General features: G+C 42.7%; 1 protein-coding gene across 2 annotated transcripts in view; it reads left to right on the top strand.

Moving 5' to 3' along the window:
- BCR (BCR activator of RhoGEF and GTPase) overlaps nucleotides 1–19345 on the top strand; it is a 97874-nt gene that overhangs the window by 17132 nt on the left and 61397 nt on the right. The window contains exon 1 of one of the 2 annotated variants that reach the window (XM_080559989.1): nucleotides 6833–19297. The exons of the other annotated variant lie outside the window; for it this stretch is intronic. The gene's annotated coding sequence lies outside the window, so the exon portion shown is untranslated. Of the gene's footprint in view, nucleotides 1–6832; nucleotides 19298–19345 lie in introns of those variants that run through there. 2 annotated transcript variants of the gene reach the window in all.

Here is a 19345-nt window from a genome sequence, read left to right as displayed (position 1 = left end):
TTGCTATTTATAGGGGAATCCTAGGAGTAGCCAGCCACTTCTCCTGTTTACCATCGTGCTGTCTATAACTTGGTGTCTCAGATAATACTCAGAAAGTCTAGTTGCTCTGCAATGACTTGCAAGAAGTTATTTCCCTGTTCCAAGGGCAAACTCATGTTCTTTCTCTTCTCCACCTTACCAGTATGCAGTTGTCTTGTGGCTTACCCCAGGGGCAGATATGCTTCAGGATGTATCCCTTTACTTTGTTTTGCTTTTGGATCAAAGCATTGTGTGAAGGGAAATGTCAGTTACCAATTCTTGGTTTTACAAATACACAAAGTGACATGCTTTTTCCCTTAGACTGAAGTAAACAGGAGTCTACTTCTTCCCATCAGCATACTGTGCGGCCCTGTTTTAATGTCTCAGGTTTTCAATTCTTGCAAACAAGTGCATCCCGCAAAGTGCCGTATTTGGCAGTGAAATAGTCAGCGAAATGCCTGGAAAAGAACATTACAACCTTGAGCACAGCCCTTAGGAATGTAGCAGGTTCCTGATAAGGCAAAAATTGGGTGGGTGAACGTTTTTCAGAGAAGGAGGCCTGTAGAAATGAACACTGTTTAAGACATTTGAAGCCCCCCCCTTTTACTTTTTAATCTTTTGTTTCAAATATATTGAAATTAAGCTTTAATTATATTCAAGTCTGTATGAAACTTGTGATTAGGTTCATTTTTTTTTGCCCAGCTTTTGAAATAAATAACTTGTCATTCTAGCATTGCAAATTACTATTTTGGAGGCTGGCTTAAAAATGCATTTAAGCATCCAGTATCTGCCCAAAGAGTGAGAAGGAAAAAAAACTCGGTCTAAGATTATCTGTAACAAAGAAGAAGGATATGTGCTATTAAATTTGTATTTTAATTTCCAGATCTTTAATAGTGGTCTCATAATGATAGGAGCTCATCTGCTTGTTGGATCTGCAGGTGTTTCAGGAACATGGAGAAGTTAAATTGTTAATAGCCCCATTCAGCTAGGTAAACCTAGGCACTGATAGTTCCAATTAAAGTGTCCAAGATCATCTAAGGTGATAAGTCTCGGATGTGGACCCTGAGCTTTTGTTCTCAAATCTAGAACCTAATCTCTGAGTCTACACTTACATACATCTCATTTGTGAACTGAGGTGGCAACATGGATGCTAAATAAGCTTTATCCTGGCTCATCTCTGTCTGTGGTGGTTAGATAAGTATGGTTGAACCTTTGTAGTTTTCACCAGCCCTGCTAGAACACTGCAGTGGATAGGGCCTAAAGGGAAAAGCTAGTTGGATTTAACATAACCGTCTTGTCTTTCCATTATTGATGTGTTTTACTGGCTTGTTCCACAGTTGCTTAAATGATAAAGAACCATACTGATGACCACAGCTTCTTTTATGTAACCCAACAAACAGCTATTTTTTAATTACTAATGAATGTAAATGGACTGAAGCTATAAAGTAGTTTGTGTTTATTATTAGACTCCTTCCTCTGAAGCTCCTACCTGTTTGTCTTTCTCTCCAAACATTTCGATGACACCTAGTGCAGTAGAATCTAGGGTTTTGGCTTTTATTCACTTATTACAGTGCAAGCAACACTTTTTGCTTAAGTGAATGATACTTTGCAATACAGAAATTAAATTTGTGGCAAGAGAATATTTCAGGGAAGTATAGTTTATTCCCCCCCAACTTTGCGTAAGAAATCAACACAGCCTCTAGCGGGCAACAATGAAGGAGACAGGAATTAAACAAATTCTCATTTTCCTGTGGTACAGGATTGACTTCCAGACTAACCGGCTTTTCTTATTTACATTTGTCCAAAGGCAGATCTGCACGTTGGTATTTTTGGGGGTGTGTGTTTTTGTTGGTGGTGGGTTTTTTTTTTGCTTCTTGGAAAGGTGCATTTACAGCAAAGGTCATTTGTGTTTCAGATTGACTTACTAACTGGTAAGTTCCTGCCAGAACACTACTCCCCCTAAATTTTAAAGCCTTCCAGGTAGGTCTTAACATTCTCTTGTAAGATCAGTGGGAGAAGCTGGTGTACTTACTCAGCAAAGGAATGCAACTGCGTTCTGACTCTGATACACTAGTGAAGCCTAGATATTTTCAATATCTTCCTTGCAGCAGCTTTGCCTAGGTTTTCACTGTCTAGTGGTCTGTTTGTACTCCTTGTACATGTTTTTTCCCCAAAGCTGCTTTCTCAGGCCCTCTGCTTGTTCTGTCTCTTAAGGAAAACTTCGACATCCTAAGTTCCTAATGCTCTGAATTGCCAGCTCCCTAAGTCTTTCTTTGCAGTGAGTCTGTTTACAGTAGTGTCAAGAAATAAGGTGGTACTGTTCAAAGGGAAAAGAAATACCCAGGCTTCAGGGAATGTACCATCGGGGTGCAGCTCTTGCCTCTTCTCAGTTAACTTTGCAATGGCGAGCCCTCCTGCATGTGCACCACCCTTTACTCATCATAGTAAGGGGCAGCAGGGTGCTTTGACTTACAGGTGTGACAGTCTTCCAGAATGGTGCAGTTTGTTAGAGAGCACTCAGCACTTGTTTTGAGCTGGTGTTGGTAGGATTCTATGCCTTGCTAATGCAATGAGAGGGAAAACTTGATTTTTGCACTGGGAAATCGTTTTTATTTTCAGTGTTGTTATTCTTACCCAGATGTACAACCTGACCTGTCAGATACTGACTCTAATCCATCTCCTGATCTTCTGCTGTGTTTTCAGTAGCTTTTTCCTTGACTGCTGAATTGTTCATTTTTGCAAGCCCATAAGGTGAAGTTTACTTCTGCCCTGCAGTTGGAAACAGAAATGTATTTGCCTTAGAACTGGCTGCAGTCATCTCAGACTCCAATTTGCCTCTTTGAGAGTCGTTTGTGGTGTTTTTCTCCCTTCTCAGTACTCTCCCGTTCCAGTCTCTACTGGTGTCCTGTCTGTACATGCTACCTACATCCATGGGTCAGTTTCACATGTGATTAGTTTCCTCTTTGGTGATGACTCCTCTATCCTTAGCCTAATTAGATCCCCTAATTGCTAGCTGATGCGTGGGTAAGAATTCTTTCTGTATATGATTTGCTGCTACACATGCATACTCACTCGTTAGACTATCTCAGCCATATAATTGAGCTATACCCTCAGCTATTTTCAAAAACTAAGTGCACTTTATTTCTGACTCTCTCTATGTCCCTGTCTAAACGTTTTGCTTTTTGGTCTTTCCTTTCCATCCATCCCCTGGCCATCATCTGCTGCTGATGCAATGCATTATTACCTTTGGGGCAGCCCTGCAGTGCGGCTGAGAGGGAGGAGGGAGTAAGATTGCATCTGTAGCAGCAGCCTTGGGGAAGCTGTGCAGCATAGGAATAGAAGCAGTGAACTGGTGAAGGGAGCTAATGGACTTGGGGGGCTTGCTTCTAGCTCCACTTTTTGCTAAAATGATTACAGTTTGTCTTACACAGGTAGCAACCGAGTTTGAGAGTCTCAGGTGACTGACAGGAGTAGGGCTGTGGTAAAGAAGAATGTATGAAGAGAGAGTAAATAGCTGAAAAGGTGTTAAACAGTAAAAACAACCTTTATCTGCTCTAAGGCAGTTGTTCTGCTGCCCTTAACCTTTGGTGCCCCATGTGTTTATTGTCCCCAGGGATTACTTCTACAGCTGCAGAATTGCTGCAAGCGTACTGCGAAACAGTGGAGTTGCAGCAGCTACACCGCAGCTATATCGCTGAGTAAGAATTGCTTTCATCAAGACAGATGGTGAGAGTGCTAAGGAAGGTACAAGTCAAGACTGAAGGAAAGGGCAGAAGTTCTGTGGATTGTGTCCTTCTAAATTGTTACCAGCATTTTTCTTTTTATTTTTTGATATTTTTCTTTTTATTTTTTTTTGGGGGGGGGGAAAAAAGAAGGGGTAGGGAGTGGGGAGGAAGGGGTGTCTTCAGCAGCATAACAAGAAAGGGTATCTAGGTTTATTGCTCTGCTTTCATCTCAGCAACTGCTGTGGTACCATTTCCAGCTAGAAGATACAGGCAGGGCCTTTCAGCAGCAATCTGTGCTTGATCCAAAATGGACTGGCCAGAAGGAGGGAAAATAACTGTCGCAGACTAGGATGAATAGGCTGCCTGTCTGATCCATCCTGAAAACTCTGACCTGCAAAAGCTGTTAGGATCTGGGTATGCTCTGGAGGATAAGACATATTCACATCACATCTTGGAGGGTGTGTGAGAGAGGGCGAGGTTGAGGGGGAGAAGGGGTGACATTTAATCCTGCTCGCTGAACCATAAAGGTTTGCTTTGTGTTGGTCTGCTCTCCTGCGCTTCCCTTCTACTTTAATGGCTGTGATGAATGACAAATGGAGGCAGAGCAGTGAAAACAGGAAATATAATCCCTCAAAAATAACTGGTGGGAAAGGGAGGGAAGAAACTGTAAATAAAGGAATCCCCGCTTTCATGGGGCTGCCCCACGAAGAGCTAGTGGTTTGGCAAGGAGGAGGACCTGCTACTCTTTGAGCTTACCAAGGGGTTGTCGAGCTCCTGGTAGGGGGAGGAAAGCCTAGTGATTGGAGAACTGTGGTCTGAACAGTGTTTTTTTTAAACAAACAAACAACAAAACACTTGTCTACAGGTGTTAAGTTTTGGACCAGATGTCATTTATATTTGCTTATTGTTTCACTTATATTCACTTATTGTTTATAGGCTGTAGAGGCCCTAGTTTTCTCTGGCTGGGAGAACTGAGCATTGCTTCTGTGTTGTCTTTCAGTCATTTGAGAGCATGCCAGCGGAATTACTGTTTGCAGGGGAGGGGCAGCAAGTTATGATGGACACTGGAGTATTTCAGGAGGCATCACATTGCTGGTTGGCAACGGTAAAGGCTAAAAGGCACAAGAAAAGTGGATAATGGGTGCCAGGAAGGGAGAAACATCCTGCCAGTTCAGGTGGTTTATATTGTCATTCCTTTCATACCATAGTTTTCAGTGGATATTGGATGGAATGTCTGCAGTGGGAAATTCTTAAAGATAATGAAAATGAAGAGCCCAAAAGCAGCTGTGTAACATCTAATGGGGGAAAACAAGTTACAAGGATCAGTACTTTTGAGCCTTTTGTTCCAAACTGGAATCTGTAGTAATAGAAGTGGCCCACACCTGTGTGCGTTGACTACTGCACGAAGCCTGGTGATGGCAGGTGCATGGGATGTAGCGACAGGGCCTTGGAAGCTGGGGAGTCTGGGCTTGATAACAGGATACCAGAAGGGCATGTGAAGAACTGAATGACTTGCCTGCTTATTTCTTGTTTTCTTAAGGCTTAGGTTGGTAGAGTATGGTTATGTAGCAGTGTTTATTTAACTGTAATGAGGTCAGCGATGGAGAGATGTACCTGTGTATATTTTTAGGGAGTTTCTGCCAGTTTCAGCCACAGTCTGTAAGATTGGGTGGTTCTTGCACTCTGGCCTCTGTGCAGCTCTTCTTCCATTCTCGACTTTTCCAGAGTGCTGCTGCTTATGTATTTGTCCCGTTTAACCCCTGTTAATCCAAGAGTTTAGTGCCCAAACTTCTGCTGCCTGGCCTGACTCTTTAGCTTGCAAGGGTACATGCAGAAAACAGCTGGTAAACCAGCTGACAGCATTAAAAAACAGAAGGTGCTGTCAAAGCTGATCTGGTGTTAATTAACTGAGCTGTGCTATAGAGTATAACTCTGTACTTAGCTTGTAAATTGCAGGATGGGCCAGTGCCTGAGAGGAGTGCGGTATGTATACATTTGAGTTTCACCGGTTACTCTAAAGAGGGATAATGTTTGTTTAGCTAGAGGAACACAGAGAACTAGGGGAAGGTGCAGAAAAATTACAAAAGGGAGCACACTTCCTTTACAGAAATTGGTAAATGTTACGGAGCATGTTGTATTGATTCTTGTATTGCCCCTCCCATGGTTACCAAGCTAGTTTTGCTTGCTATTTCATTTTAAGGACTGAGCTTGGGAGACTTGGCTCTGGGAAAACTGTAGCTTTCCCTGCTGCATAGATGATTTGCGGCTGCCACTGCCCTGGACACTTGCTGAATTCTGTTCCAGTTCCAGTCAGCTGAGAGCTTTCACCTGCTCAGCTGCTGCTCCCTTTCTGTGGCTTTTTAACTTGCCACTTGTTCTGATCCACCTGTTGCCTGTGGTATGGGGGCCTGTTGCATGCCCCACCATGGTATCTGCTTGCTGGCTGCCCGGCTGTGGGGCAGGACCGAGATCCTGTGGCAACGTGCCAGTGCTTGCAGGACACGCCAGGGCTTCTTTGGCTTGTTCCAGTTACTCGTCACCTGCATCTTGCCAAAGGCTGGCTAGTGGACGCTGTGGGTTACCATGGCTAAAATGCTTTCTCAAAGGGCTTTTCTCCTCTTTATCCCAGAAAGGCTGCAGACAGACAAGGCTGTATTGAGCTTCACTTTTTCTTTTGTAAACTCCCCAACCGTAGGTGAACTTAGAATTTCCCCAACATTTAAAAACAAAATAGCATCTGGAATAAGTAACTGCATCTGGAATAAGTAAATGGAAAGGAAGGAGAGCAGTCAGTACGTGGGCATAAGTGTGCTTCTTCTGTTGCCTGCCCTGATTTGAGTCCTTTTCTCCATGCTTGCTGATGCTCTCCCCTGGGTGTGTTGGGGAGAACACCCTCCTCCCTGCCCCCACACCTCTCCCCTGCAGCTGCCAGCTGAGAGATGCACAAAAGATGTCTGTCTGCTCGCTTCCTGGGCACAGCTGACAGCTCAGCCGGAGTGGAGAAACTTATACTGCTGCTACAGGTGCTGGGGAGGGGGGGGAATGCTCTGGTGCTGCTTTCTTGGGAGCTAGGTGGAGTTTCTGGATTTTTATCTGCTACAGAGGGGAGCAGCAGGAGGGGTTTCTTCCCCACCCCACATACACTACAATGCCTTTGGGTCCTCAGAGGCTTTCTGCCTAACATAGCAGGATGGGATTTCCTCTGCCAGCCTTGTCTGTAACAAGTGTTATTTATTTTTTAAGGGTAGGATTTGGGCGTCTGGTCAGCTTTTCAGAAGTACTCTGCACTGTCTCAGTGGTACTCTGTTGCTCGTAAGTTTTTGTCACTTTCTAAGGGATTAGAGTGAAGTTAATTCTGAGCATCTCATGAGAAACCTACCCTCAAAATACATATCTTTCAAAGTTGCACATTCTGAAGAACAGCAACTCTGTGAATTGTTCCACACGAGGAAGTTGGTTTGCTCATAGACAGAAAATGCCTTGGAGGCTGCAAGTTCAGCTCTGTTTAACAGCCCCTTGGATCAGTTTAGAATCTTTAGAAGCTTTGTTCTTCCATATTTGCTTAGATAGGAAAGGCTGGGGAGAAGGAGTACAGAAGACAGAATAGTATTTTTGGTTACAATAAGGATGCAAAGGAGCTCTTTCTGCAAAGGCTCGTGTAAAAGAGCAATCATTTTGGAAAACAGAAAGACTTTCTGTCTACAGTTGTGTTTAGGCACTGCAGTGTGTGCTGTCTCAGGTTACAAAGGGGTGAGCTAAGGATAGTGTAAAACCTGCATATGTTTTAAGAAGAAAAATGTTACCTTATTACTTGAATATACTTTGGATTTATAAAGCTGGAGAAAATTACTGCTTGGACAGACTTTCAATGAAAGCTCTGAAGATGAAACAAAAATGAATTTTCTTTTACTGCATTTATGTTTTTGCTGAGAAGCTTCATGCGTGATCTGCCAAGAAATTACTAGTTAACAGGGACAGAATGATGGCTTATTTTCCTCTGGTGCGCAATCGGTTCTATAAGTTTTGCACATCTGGAATCAGCGCCTCTTAGGATGACACTTAGTACCTTGTAGCATATTTTACTACTTTGATTTTAGTTTTGTTTCCATCTCACTGGCAAAACAGATGGTGGTTCTTGCATTGGCTTGTTTCTTCCCTTCAGTCTGATGGTAGCCACACCCAGAATTCAAGCCCTAGCACACTTTACATTCCTAATTCTGTAACTGCTGAAATACAGGCCAGAGGGTGCCAATAAATTTGTTTTGGGGGGTATGGTTTTTCTGCATGAGTTGAAGTGTCTGGAAGTGTACTTGAAAATCCAAATCTGTCACGTACACCTATGATTTAGAAAAGCCTTGGAGTATCAGCTCTGAAAAGCTGTTCATGTCTCACGTGTTGACTTGCACATGCGAACATAAGGCAAAAAGAAATAAGCTCCTTTTTGTTCAAAAGAAGTTGCTCTGCAGAGTACGACACGTTTGTTTGATTCCAGAGTGTTTTAAAGCTGAATTGTTGCAGCTGAATCAGGAAGTTCCTGAATGATGATGGTTGATTAGGGATACCCTTTTCAAGGGAGAGCGTGTCCTCTTTTAGCAGCAAAGCTGGGGAAAAAAAGGGAAGTTAATGGAATAGCTTGATGGGAACAGCACACAGTGATCTCTCCTGTCTCCTGGTGTTCAGTCTTCTCCCTGGGAACGTCGTTCTGCTCTGATCAGAACTAAGGCTGTAGAAATACCTACAGGATTTCCTAATTTAATTCCACGTGTTGGAGAAGCAGCATATAAAAGATGGAGTGTTACTCCTTCCTTTTCTGTTACATGTAACCTGTAGATATGTAGGGAGCTATCATCAGGCAGGATTCCTCATTTGATCTGGCATCCATCCTTTTTCATCTGTGTTGCCTCTGGGGTCATTGTTTTCAGAACCACTCTGCGCCTCCCTCCCACTACATAAATGTCTACTCGAACAGCCTCGTGGCTTGGCCATTGTCCCTACAGCTCGATGCCCTTACTGTCACTGTAAGGAGATGCATAGGGAAAAAGGGTTTTATCGCTGCAGTAATCCTCAGGCAGCTGGTTCTTGTGGTGGTCAGAAACTATTTCATACTCTCCAGGAGGCAGATGTCTTCAGGAGTTGTTGAATAGCCTGTGTTGCTGCTGCCATAATAAGCTGTAGTTGCAGACAAACGTGTGTGCAAGTTGATGGCCCACACCATTTTTGTGCATGCACAATGTCCTTGTCTGTATTCTTTTGGGTAGTTCTTGCAGTCTGGTCTTACTTGCTCTGCTGTGGCAATGTTGAGAGGCTCATTCTCAAGGCTCATTCTCAAGGAAATCTGCTTTTATAGTGGTCTAAATGCAAGATAGACACGCTCCTTCACAGATGCTATCAAAGATGTAGTTCTGATGTTGCAGTTTGCCATGCACACATTATCACACAATGTAAGACATTTTAAATATTTGGTAACTTTTTTTTTTTTGTATATCACAATGTGGAAAATTTTCTTGTGGTTCAGCGGAAAGGCCTTTCCATCTCACTTTTATGCTGTGGCTGTAGTGTGGGTTCCTTCAAACCTCTTGTTTCAGGACAAGATGGACTACCTAATTATTGGCACGCTGATGTTCTGCTATCCAGTGTTGCCCCCATGCTTATAATGCAAATGGGATTGTCTAGTCTACGTAAGAGCTCTGATGCTGTAAGTCTTTGGGACCATGTAACTTTCTCTTACTTGCAGTGTGTGCAAGACATCAGTGGAATGGTTTGGCCACTTGGAGCATCACATCTTCCTCTGCCACTACTACCATGAAAACATTATCAGGAGCATGGAGGTTATCCTTACTTAGTGCACGGTCTATGTAAAGGCTAATGTGTACCTTCTCTTCCAGAGTCACAGTGTAAGGAGGCAAGGGCTCCTTCAGAGCTTCATGCAGGCCTTAATTTCACTAAATATTTAATTGCATGGTGTAGGCTATTCATTGATGTGTGTGCAGTGTGGTCTTCCTTATCTGTGTGTGCTGCACAGAGTGTGCTGCTTGTATAGCCCCTGAGCATACTGTGTAGCCTGTCAAATCTAAACCACTTTTCAATGACTTGCCCCAGGGTTACTCCTTTTTCTTACTGAAGGGTACTTCCCTGCTTATTTTAATTATGAGCATTTCCTCATTCTATTTTAAATAAAATAGTGTATCCTTTACTTTTATTTTTTCCTAAATTGATAGGCAGTCTTGTAGCACACTGTTGGGGGGTGCTGATTAAGCAAAATATTTGGATTTGCCTAAGTGCCTGATTTTATAGAAACATTATAAAGAACCAAATTAAGTCAAATGATCTGCAGATCCTAGCCGTGCCTGCTTGTACATACCGAGAGCATCTTGCTTTATGTTTGTTTATCTGGAAGAGTGGTTTTGTTGTGTTTTAAATTGGATTATTTTGCAAATTACTTTCTTGTCTTTTAAGGGGCACGTGCTCCAAAGTACCAGAGTAGTAGTCTTTCTGTGTTTCTTCTGTGTGTTCTGAAATATAGTCCCAGTGGCTTCACTGAAAAGAATTTTCTCAAATGAATTACAAGTATATATGTATTTTTAATAAGTCTCTATAGTATTTCTTTGTCCTGGCCCAAAAATATCATAAGCCTTTCATTAGGGGGGAAGGGAAATTCTAAGGGAGAGACCAGACCTGTAAATGTTTAAGCCCACAGTAAATGTTTTGATGTGTTATGCGTAGGGATAACCACGGGAGTTCAGATTAGAAACGTCTCTGAAGTACAGACTATCTACTAGATCAGTGCTGAAGAACATCCACACAGGATTTGATTTAGCAGGAGAAACCAGCTTGGAAGTGGCAGTGTAGAGGAATGCTCTATCCGCATAAAATACGAGGCAGCGTTTTGATGAACAGAGCACATTCTTCCAGTGTGGAAACATTGTCTCAGCTGTTTGACTAAGAATTTCCAAATGTTTGATAGTACTGGCTTGTTTTCTTGTATCTCGTTTTGAAGACTTTTTCATCTTAAGTCTAAAGAGGGATCTCCAGTTTTATAATGGCAATTGCCATGCTGATAGCTGTCTTTAGGAATGTGGCAATGAACTTAAAAGCGTTGTAGAATGCAATGCATGAACATAAGTGAAAGCACAGTTGCTGAAATGGGTTTAGGAATTCAGTTAATCTGCTTGTATATTTCTTACAGTGGTCTCTTCTTTTTTACCCCCAGGGGAAAAACTTTTCTCCGTCAGGATCTTCAGCATGACATGGGTACAAGTTATAAAACAAAAGCAAATCTAAAACCTGTCCATCTCAATGTAGTTAAGAGGTAATAAGGAATGAAGAGTTTATGCTGCCATGCTGTATGGAGTGCAGTTTCTCTGCATGTGGGCAACAGCATACAGAGTTAAGGTACACCAAATAACTTTTTACACACCCTTCTTAAATCATGCCATTGTATTTTGGGACAAAACAGGAGGCAGGACTTGCAATTTCCTGGCATTTGTTGAAGCACTAGAACTACAGTATATTTTTTAAATCCTCCCCCTTCAGCCCCCCTTTTTCCCCTCCCCTCCTTGGCATTTGTAAGCATTGCTACCTGTGCCTCACTGCAAAGCATGAGACAGCAAAGCTTCATCATCTTTCTGACTGTAGTCTTCAAATTCTTATGTACTAAAGGGAATTTTAAAGGGAATTAGTGTCGCTAACAGCTGGCTTAAAAAGCTTCGCCAGTACTTGTTGCTCTCCAAAGAATGGTGATGCACGTCAGCTATTTGTCCTCAGTTTTGCTAGGGAGGAGAACTAATTTTCTTTCCTGTGGAATTAAAAGATTTGGTTACTTCCTGAGCCTAAAATAATGTGCCCTGTTGCTTAGACCTTGTTAGTGAGCCTGAGACTTGCTGAAGAAGCATTTGCTTCTTCCACTCCTCAACTGTCAAGTTTGCAGATTATCCTTGCTCGTATTCTGCTGGTAGAGACCAGGTGGAAAATAATAAAGCCCCTGTGCTTATCTGTAGTCAGCACTGCCTGAAAGGGAGGGCTTATCTCTCCTCCCCATGTGTCCTAGAGGAAGCCAGGCTGAAGCAGTGAATCCCAGTTCTTAACAACAGGAAAACCCAGAATTTGACTTAAAGGGAATGATTGATTGGAGAAAACAAAAAAAGTCACCAAATAATTGGGATTGGTGTCAGGTGACTAAAGTTATGTTTATGGTCTGCTGCAGTATGGCAGCGACCCAACTGAAAATACAGGGCTCCTGGAGCAGAGGCACCCGCTCAGGCTGAGCGAGCGGTCTGGTTGTGTGTCCTGGAGGTCAGGGCATACAGATCCTACACATTTAATCATTTACTTATGCCTTTCTGCTGCCTGTCTGTGTGAGTGGAGGGGTGGTGGTGGGATGCATACAGCTGGCTTTGCCTTTGTCAAGCTTCCTCCTGTGGCAGCACCCGTGACAGTGGATGTGATGTTCTATGACAGCATGATTTTAGGAGAAGAGGAGGATGTGTAAGAGAGGGGAATGCCTCATAGGGTGACCTTCATACCTGTAAGCTCACAAAATAATAATGTGTAAGTGTTCAAGAAGATGCCAAATCAATTACTGCATAAGCTCATCCCAAGAATGGCTGCTGGGACTGGCATCTGTGAAATCACAGCTTAAAGGAGTATGTGGGGGTAAAAACATAAACATTGTGAGTTGGTGACTGATGTAGGTTTTCCTACATGCCCTTGCAGACACTTTGATTTTATACACCATTTGATTTTTATACACTGAAGAGTGGTGTCCATAAGAGCTTGATTACAAACTAGTGCATTTTGGCTTGGTGATGATGGGGATGTGCGTAGATTTTGGGGGTCTTGGATGTAAGGAATTTTGAAATCCTGTTGTTGGGTATGGTTTTGCTTGTTCCTATGGTAACCGAAAGGTGTCTAATTTTCCTTGTCTCAAAAAAGCTGTTCCTGTCTGATGCTTTGGAATTTCAGCTCTTTGCAATTGGATAATTCACCCCTTAGCTGTGTAGCCTGTTCTGATCCACTTACCAAAGCCTGTCCTCTTTGGAAATGGATTTGTTGTGTGCATAATTCCTGGCAAGTGGCTAGCCTAAGTAATGAGTAGCTGGGTTAGTTACCTGTAATAATGGGCTTTTGCCCAAAGATCTCCAATTATTTTGTGATTTTTTTATTTTTTTATTTTTGCTTTAAAGTTCTGCTTATACTCAGTTGTTATCTCAATTTTAAAGTGGAGAAAATCAAGACATTTCTGGATACTATTCTGCTTTTTCCTAGAGTCTGAACGATTCTCATGCTGAACTGAACAAAATACCCAAATTTTAGTGGTTGTCTTTATTGCATGACCTGATAGTAATGAATAAAATAATAAATCTAGCACATCTTTGCAAGTTAGAGAGGGTTCTTGGATGAACAGCAATATTTCTAAAATACTAGGGCTCATCTCTATTCCATGAAAGGTATTGTTATCCCAGATGGCTAAACACAAAGGGATTAGATATACAGCAGGATTTTGTGCCTTGTATTGTCTCAGTAACCATGGTGCCACATCGTGAAACCTTGCAAAAGAGAGTTTCCTAGAGACTTTTCCAGTGATTGCTGTGAATCACCGGCTGTTATGGTTTTTAGCCAGACATTGTGCGTATGCAAGATACGGAGAATTGTGAGTTTGTTGTGCTGCCCAAGTGATACTGTAAGGAGTGGTAAGTTTAGCCAGTTTCTAGAACACTCTGATTGCATTCAGATGGCTGTAATGTTATAAGCAATTGAGTTTAAGTTACTGGAATACTCCTATTTTTCAGCAGTCCTGGAGGTGTGTAAAGTGAAGTGCTTTCTGCCTTGGGTTTCCTGCGTGCCAGGACTTCCTTTCTCCAGCTGTCATTCTCAAAGAAGCTACCTTCTCTTTGCTGGCCTGTCTTTTTGGACTGAATTCTCTGTTTGTGACCAGCTCCTCTGCTCTTCTTTGAATTTTTGTCCCTACCCTTGCAGAGAGAAACTTACCTAAACTAAGTTTTAGTCCTCCTAATTTGCAGTTCTAGCTCTCTGTGCAAAGCTATTTCCATGTAAGTTAGTTTTATCCTTTGCGGTGGAATTTTGATATAATTCTTATGTTACCAGGATCATCCATTAACTACTGCCAGGAGAGGCATTAACTCACATGCATAATCTATTACACAGCTGACATTACGCATGTTCGCCATTTAAGCAGGAGAAAATTTTCGATTTTTCTAATGCAGTAAAAGTCTCTGTAACTATGAATTCCTGACCCTTTGAATGGAGTACTGAAGGAGCATTCAGAAATTATTGGGATTGTTTTGCTTCTGCAGAAAAAAAAATGTTTGATGGGTTTCCCTTTATAGCAACTGCTTGTTTATAACTGCAATTTCAAGCCTTCAATTTCTTCTTCCATTTCTTCTGGACACTACTACAGGATGTCTGTGCTCCAATTCTTGCAAGTAATGACATCCCAAGAAATGCCACTTCTTTTTCCATGTGTGAGCACTTCTCAACACCAACTGAGAGCTTTGTTCTGAAGGATTGCTTTCATGGGCTCTGCTATATAAAGAATGGAAGAGTTTTTGGCATCGGATGCCACTGTATATTACTGCCGTATTTCTCATATCCAGCATGAGATCAGGGGTAAGACTAGCACTGGCAACAGGGAGATAGCTTTGATCAGCCCAGTTATTGTGTTGTAATAATTAAATACGTAAAATAACTAGCCATGGTAGTGGATTATGCTAGTTTTCAGGTGCATGTGGTGAAACTAAATGGGAACCTCTTACCATTTAAAGAAACTAAGCAGGAGGGGCATGTCCAAGGCGGTTCCCTTGTATTAAACTCAGTAACCATGGGCAGTGGGGAGGGAGAGATTTAAAATACACAACAACCAGATGGGGAGTAACTCCTGACATAAAGGTTTCTATTCATGCCCTTTTTTTTCCTCCCCCTTCTCTCCTCCCTTAAATACATACATTTTATGTGCAGCATTTGGGCCCATTAGTTGAGCTGTTTTTGGTAGGTTCAAAATGGTAATGTGGTGTTTTGAGGCTAGGCACTAAACCACAAAACTAGCTGAGTTGATTGCATGGTGCCTAAAGGTTCCTGGCACATGCGGCAGCCGCGGCCTCCCGTTGTCTGCAGGCCTCCAGATGTGGAGCGAGGGCCGTGTACATGACCCGTGCTGCTGCATTCTCAGGATCTCAGTAACGGATGGGCAGCATTCAGTAGGAACCGTGGGTTATGAACAGGATTTGAGGTAAAAATCTTTGCTGTTTCTTACCAAGCTGCATGGAGCAACTGGCTGTGTGGCATGCCAAGTATCCTGGCACTTGGACAGCTGTACACGGTAGCATTTGTCTTGTCTCGAGAAAATGCTGGGGACAGTGAAATACTCACATGCAAAAACTTTTTGAGGCTTGACATCTCAGCAGACTTTGTGGGCTAAGAAAGAAAAGTGTGAAAATCTTGGAGGATACCAGGCAAGAAGAATCTTTATGTTCTGGTCAGAGAGAAGCAAAGGGGAAAGGCAAGCCTGGCCTATCCAGAGGGCAGATTAGAGTGAAAATGCCTTTAATAGAAGAAAGGGACATTTAATTCTGGGCTGTTTGTACTCCTGAAAGGTGAGTATGGATTTGGATAAGAGATCGTATACCCAGAGGGAAGCTTAGTATTTTGTAGAATGATCATTCCAAGCTTTTGCTGAGCGGTGGGTTTTGAACACCTGTGTTTTGAATGCACAAACTTTCTTAATACCTGCTTGTGCCTGTCCCTGTGCTCCCCAGCATGAGACACAGCGTGATTGCCTGCACTCTCATGGGCCAGCAGTACCTGCTGGTCGTTTCTGTGCACCTGGTGAGACACACAGCATCCGTCAGTAATGCCCTTGTGAGACTAGTCCATAGGGGTGCCAAGACATGGCATGGTCTCCGGTCAGCACCGGTTCCACTTGTGCCATCTACCTGCCCTGGAGTGGAGGAGGAAGGCATAAGCTCCCTGTTTAAGGGATGCTCAAGTGTTAAGCAGCTTGGTGCCCTGCTAGTAGCTGTAGAGTTAATATTGTCATCTGGCAAGCCCCTTGCTCTGCTGCAGTAACTACTTTTCTCTGATCCTTGAAGGGGGTTGATATGCAGTGTGTGCATGCTGGCTTGTTATGCCTCTGTTACCTAGTGTCTTTGTCATCCCGTGACACCTTTTCCTGGGAGAAGTGCCAGCCTCATCTGAAGAGCCCCCTCCGAGGCTGGCTGATAGCCAGTAATCCCTTTAGAAAAGTCTGTGTGCTGGGAGACTGCTGGGCTGCAGATCCTGCTGTTACTAAATTTTGTTTCACCTTGGCCTTTTGCCAGGTCCCATGGGGAACTTGGTTTCCAAGAAGCAGTCACAGAAAAGGAGTAGTGGCTCCTGTTCTCTAGGGACTTGTCAGCGCTCGTCCTTCCCAGTGGGAGCGAGGTGGCCATGGAAAGGAGGCTCGTGGTGGGCTCAAGTCCTTATAACCAAGGAACAACAACAGCAGCAGTACTTTGTGGTACAGTGTCCCTTACATGAGTGCTACAGGTCCTCAGATTCTCACCAGCTTTGCTCCTGTGGCCCTTTCTGCTTCTTTGTAGCAGAACAGCGGGCGTGCATGACTTCAGACTTGGGAAGAGGGACCTGGCTGTTGTAAGGCCCTGTAGTGAGTTGTAGTGACTAAGGAACCAAGTCCTTTGGTTCACATCCACTTTATGTGATGTCTAGGCTATCATGCGGCTACCCTAGAATTATAGAATTGTCATACCCTATGACAATGGTCCACTGTATTTTTTTTTCTCTTTTTTATTCCCCTCCTATTTGCCAACGTCTGCTGCTAGTCATAGGCAGAGGAGAAAGTGTGCCTAATCTTGCAATAGAGTTGGGCACCGTATGGATCCTTACGCTCCTATTGAACAGGCGCATCCTAGTCAAAGGCAAGAGACCAGATCTGCTTGACACAAAACTGAGGACTGAGTACTTGAATCTCTGAAAGGTAGATGGTGGGCACAAGGGAATGCTGGCTTCACCTAAGAAATTCTCATGTTGCTCCCTGAATTCTGCTTCCAGCTTCATGACAGCCTCCTATTAAGACCCATTAGTGCACATGGGTCATTGGTGCGGGTGTTTTTGAAGTCTTCGCAGGTTTTTTTTGGTGGTTGCATTCTGCACTAATACGTAAAGGGGATGAATTATGCTTTTGTTTCTTTTCTCCTCTCATCCCCATCTGTTGAAAACAAACCCATAAATAAAAATGTGGCTATTCCATCATTTTTCATCTCTAGCAGGCTGCTGCTAAAAGACAGCTTGCCCTTTATGAAATGATCAGTTGGTACTGAGCTCCAGCCCATTTTTATTTTAGGACAGAAGAGGCACGTTTCACTTCCTGTAGTTTCTTCTGTCTAGCCACTTGTGGTCCACAAGCCCTGCGTTGTTGATGTGAAACTAACAACTTAAACGGTTGTGATTATTAAGAGGAAGAAAGTACCCAAGGATATTTGTCGTCTGTTTTTTTGTGAACTGTTTCCTCCATTGCTACTTGCTGTCCTTTTCTGTAGTATCTTTAACACCTGCTGGTTTTATGACCTACGCTGCTTTGACTGAAAGCTTCTCGGCCAGGGATCTTGACTAAAATTTGCAGAAGTAGCTTGGGTCTAAATCTTTATTTTCCTGAATTACTTGGGTTTATGAGGCACCAGTGTGGTACCAAAAAATCAAGCCCACGTTCTATGCCAGTACTCCCCTTTTAGTTCGCTTTCCCAAGATACCTTCATTTTTTTTTTCCTATTTTAAATGTGTTTGTTTGTTTGTTTTGGATCAGAAATTAGTATTTGAGACAGAATAGGAGACTGGAAGGTGGTGGTTGTTGTTTTGTGGTGGAGATGTTCTGAACAGGATTTCTGCTGCCACGTGAAGCTTTTGTAACCAAACCATATTGCCCATACTGCTGGGTGGGTGCGTTGTAGGAACTGTATTAAATCTGTACTGTGGTATGCACCGTTATGAGGAAGTAAAATAAATCTCATGTTAAACGTCTTGGTTTTTTTTGTTCACTAGTTTTGTTTTTGTTTTGTTTTCCATTTTGGGCAAACCCAACTCTGGAGGCAGGGATCAGCTTCCCACTTTATGCAAGCAGATCCCAAGTTTGGCACCTCAGTCCCACACAGAGACTCAAAAGTAGTATTTCTGTTTTTCTGCTGTAGTAATATTGACAGGAGTCTTGTCTTGTCCCATTAATTCTTGAGTTATCTCAAACCTATCAAAGTGCATTAGTCTGTCAGGCAGTGTAGCTGCTGTTTAAAAATGCTGCTGAAAATAAAACTGAAGAAATCCAGGGTACGTAGTTGTGTGCAGAAGCTGTGTAGAAAACAGTTACTGTGCTGTTGAACAGTGTCTGTTTTGTGCAGCTCGCAGTCTAAAACGTCAGAACTTCTATTTCAGGGCTGTGTGAAATTGCTTGAAGCTTTTTAAGGCTGGACCAAGCATCAACACAACATGTCTTCCAAGTTTCTGTAAAAGTCCTAGTAAAGCAATATCTAAATATAGTACTGATGTACAAGTGTTCCTTTATTTTCCCTGTTGTGTTTTACTTGCTTCTGGTTGTACATTTGCTCCATTTAAAGAGGGTTAGGTTTTGCTCTGATGTTTTCACTCAAAACGTTTGCCTACAAACATGATATGAAAGACAAGTGATTAAAATAAATAAACACATTTCCTTTTAAAAGGAGCGAAGATAGGAGGCAGCGAAGCTTCAGAGCAGCCAGGAGCCACAGCTGTGTTGCATGGAGGAGTGCAGCCATGCTTCTGGGTGTGTGCTCTGTTACTGGCACAAAGACTAGCTGTATGTACAACTTAGCTCCGAGTAAGTATCCGTGTCTGGCTAATCTTCTTCCATACCAAAATGGTTTGGTCGAGACAGAAACAGTGGCCTGGATCCTTTCCCTCTGATGGGGAGTGCATAACTGACAATTTCTTCTGTTTTCAAGTGAGGGATCGTTCTTGTAAGCAATTTGTCCTAACATCTTTGTCTGAATACCTCTGGGCTATATGAGGAGTTTAGGGTGACACCATTGCTAAGTCAGTTGTTTGAAAGTAGGTGGGGTAAAACCATCTTCCAGTGCAACAGAAATTGAATTTATATTTTCCCACCTCTGTTAACTTCAGTAGACTGAGGCCAAAGAATCATTTAGGTTTCTATTATCTCAGCATCTAGACCACACACCAGAGAAATATGTGTGTTTTTGCAATGCAGTTACGCACAAAGTTCAGTTTGCTTGCATCATACAAAAGACTTCTTGAACCCCTGTGTCGATGGCTTGAAAATTTTAGATTTTGCCTCATTTTGAAGTTTTTATCTTTGTAGCTATAGGTGGCCCTGTAGATGCTCAGTATTAAGTACATATACAGCTTTCAGTACTTAGAGGGGTCTTAAAAAAAAAAAAAAGATGGAGAGTAACTTTTTACACTGAAAAGGCAGAATAGTTTTAAACTAAAAGAAGGCAGATTTAGACTAGATGTTAGAGGAAATCCTTCACTCAGAGGGTGGTGAAGCACTGAAACAGGCTGCCCAGGAAGCCCAGGGAAGTGAAATCCTTCACTCAGAGAGTGGT

This window comes from Anser brachyrhynchus (genome assembly GCF_964034855.1).
Source record: "Anser brachyrhynchus genome assembly, chromosome: 17".
NCBI classification, from domain to species: Eukaryota; Metazoa; Chordata; class Aves; order Anseriformes; family Anatidae; genus Anser; species Anser brachyrhynchus.
This window is presented reverse-complemented; position numbering and strand designations above follow the sequence as displayed.